Here is a 3,295-nt window from a genome sequence, read left to right as displayed (position 1 = left end):
GTCTGAAAAACACAAAAAAAAATTATTAGTAGCTCCCTAGAAAACGAAGAGCAAAACACAGTTAGACAAGCAGTGAGCCGTGTTTCCAGATACGGGGACAGAGATTCTTAGCTAACAGAGTGGCCACGGGGATCTACTTCTATTAAAAAAATAATTACACATACCTTGATCCTACCTAGAGAAAGAACTAACTTACCTGAAGAAAACGGTCGCAGACGGCTCTGTTTTATAGCGTGTAGGCTCTTGCATAATTCAGCAATTTAAGACAACTTGATTGGTTATTTCTGTGCACAGGTCAATTTGTCATTGGTCAATTTTTGTACTTCACGATTGGTTCAATAAAAACCAATCAGATTGGTTAATCTATATTCAAATTTTGATCCCGTTTCTTTGATATTTGCAAGGTGATTGCACAACAAATGTTCGATTTCACACGTTTTGGAGCATATTCAAAGCCAATATATCACAGTATGTGTGTATTTGTTCGATTATTTCTCTCATGAAGTTCACAAAAAATTACAGTTCAATTAAATAGCTTTTTTTCCCCACAAGCTTTAGAACCCCATCGAGCAGGAAAGTGGGAATTTAAAAGGCAAGTAAATCTTTCAAACTGTTGTAGCATTTAAATTATGTGGTACATTTAACTACTGAACCTTTCAGAATATTGTCGAATTGGGCATGGCATGGAATAATAGTGAATATAACATACTGACAAAATCTGAAATGCAGTAAATTTCAAGGCTAAATATTACAAAATCCACTGGAAATATGGCGTTTTACCGCTATGCATACATAGCTATTCACAGGTATGATATTCACGCGTTTTATATATTCAATATTACACATCAAAGCGGCCTAATCCTTAGGATATTGCCCAAAATGCAAACAAAAACCGGTTGCACTGGTTTAGTTCAAATATTCAGTACTATTTTATATTTAGCGTCAAAATCGATTTACTATTTATGTAATACTATTTCTTCGATTTCTTTGCACATCCTAGCCCAAGAATTACTCAGAATTACAACACATTGATAACATGTAAAATTGGGACATTTTGAAGACAACAGAGTACCAAAAAAGCGAAAAGATATGGAATTTCTAAAATATATCTTGCTATGAGTGAGTAATTTGAGATAACAAAGCAACCTATTATTTTGATTATTGTTTTTACTTATAATACAAATGCAGGTTATAGCTATATGCTGGTTGGAATATACTATTCAAATAATCGTTTCAACCGCTATAATTTAGTGGTATTCCCGGGTCTTTAGCCCAAATATTTCTGAGATATTTAATGTCTTGCTTCTGTGCAACATTATTGTCAGGAGTAATAGCCTATTTTGCTGTACAGTTCCATTTATCATTCATTTTACACTGGTGTTATATAAAATATAATTTTTTTATTCTCCCTTTCCTATTATGTAATTGCAGAACGAATATTCAATATATTAGTGTACCACATAAAAACTCATTATGACAATCGCTATCGGACGTCTATTGCATCGGAGATACGACTTGTGGTAAGCCAAATTCAATGTTTTTTCTCGTGATTTTTTTATGATGTCTTACATTGTTGTTTTTTAAAGATTCTTCAATGTTTCCTCAGTCTGCGAGCTGAGAACATCTAGGCTGTGCAAGACAAAATTGGAAAAGTTAAATTCACTTCGTATGTTATTTGTTCTGAAAGGAAAAGGTTGGTTAATGATGATAGTGCAACGCATGTCAGGTATTCTGCTTCCAAAATTCCTTCTCTTCTTAGTGTAATACATCCTCATTTTTGTTTTAGTTCTGCAGAAGATAAGACAACCGGGATTGTCTCACTTCCTTACAACGAGGCAATGAATGTTATTCTTGTGTGCTTACAACAGGTAAACTTTTCAATCATAATATATCATCTGGCATAAAGTTTCGAATAAAGTTCAACTTTTTTTATTTTCTAGAAATTGGAATTGGAGGTGTTGTATGTTGTTCTGAGAAACTTTCCAGAGGCACTGCAAGATAAAAACTTGATACATTCTTGAAAGCACTACTTGCGTTAAATATGTACAGTGTTATCTAAAATGGTAAGGGAAGTTAAGTTGTGCACATTCACACCAAAATCATGAACTAAAAATTTTACTTTGCATTCAGGTTTGAAATTATGATTTTCTTCCTGGATTATTTCGTGTTCCTCATGACATGCGCGACCTCATTTGTACGCTAGAATTTTTTCAGTACGGTTCTTCTCATTCAGTTTTTTGCATCTATCATAATATCTTACCATAACTATACTAAAACCATACATACCATAACATATCATATAATCATATCATTAATCATATCATATCATAACTAACCATAACCAAATCATACCATACGATAACCATATAATTCCAAAATTATATCACACCATACCATACCAAGACAAATCATACCATACGATAACCATATCATACCATAATTATATCACACCATACCATACCATAACCAATTTATACCATAATTATATCATACCATACTAATGATTTAATTGGATATTTTAATGTAACATGTGAAGGTATTAACATAGCTGTGTACGTACCACATTTTTATTGGTCAAGATGAACAGTAAGAACCTGCTTGACTTTATTTTCAGCGGTTGTCTGTTCTCGCTTAAACGTTGTTGTATATTTCGTTAGTTTGTCTGATGCGTACTTTGGAGTTGGTTTGGTTGCTCATTCCACGACCTTATGCGTTCTGTCTCACCATATGTATGTTAGAAATGCTTTGCCAGTTATGACAAGGTATGGCTACTTAAGATAGTCTGGAATTTGAGACTTTTTTATGTCCATTAGCACTTTGTAAAGAATGAAGTTGGTTGAAGTAATTGCAATGTTTTAGAAGTTTATTGCTTTGGAGATATTTGAAATCGTGCCTTGATAATGCACTCAGTGAATTTACAGAAATGTTTTTCAACAAAATCCAGCCTAAATGTAACGTCTCTTGTTATGCGAGATACTCCTTCACAAATACAAGATTTTTTGAGCAATAACTTCTAGATTTTCGTTCCTTAGACTGCTCCCAACATATCTGGAAAAGTTTACCAAATTTCGCCAACGCCTCAAGTTGTCATACACTGTTAGAATTTCTCTCTGGTATGTTTCTTGAAGTTACGTAAATTAGGAAATCTTTTGCGAAATATCAATGTACCCCCTAAAGAGAGCTAGCTTGTATAAACACCCAATCGTATTCGGCGAAAAGTTGTTGATGAGTTGAAAATGTTTCACCTTAGATACTCTCAATACACGGTAACTCTTGCTGATAATGTCATTTCATC

General features: G+C 33.4%; 1 long non-coding RNA gene across 3 annotated transcripts; it reads left to right on the top strand.

Annotated features, from left to right (window-relative positions):
- The first annotated feature begins 1,624 nt into the window (after positions 1 to 1,624).
- On the top strand, positions 1,625 to 2,171 carry LOC114541839. 3 transcript variants are annotated; one of them, XR_003689361.1, is made up of 4 exons: positions 1,625 to 1,693; positions 1,787 to 1,868; positions 1,941 to 2,063; positions 2,131 to 2,171. It is a non-coding gene; the product is annotated as an uncharacterized LOC114541839 (long non-coding RNA). The 3 variants fall into 3 exon arrangements; XR_003689360.1 differs by having other exon boundaries at positions 1,682 to 1,693; positions 1,795 to 1,868; XR_003689362.1 differs by having other exon boundaries at positions 1,685 to 1,726; positions 1,795 to 1,868.
- The last annotated feature ends 1,124 nt before the right edge of the window (positions 2,172 to 3,295 follow it).

The sequence above is a fragment of the Dendronephthya gigantea genome, unplaced genomic scaffold (assembly GCF_004324835.1).
Source record: "Dendronephthya gigantea isolate DGI-Jeju-01 unplaced genomic scaffold, DenGig_1.0 000311F, whole genome shotgun sequence".
NCBI lineage: Eukaryota > Metazoa > Cnidaria > Anthozoa > Malacalcyonacea > Nephtheidae > Dendronephthya > Dendronephthya gigantea.
Note: the sequence above shows the minus strand (reverse complement) of the source record. Positions and strands in the feature narration are given on the sequence as shown.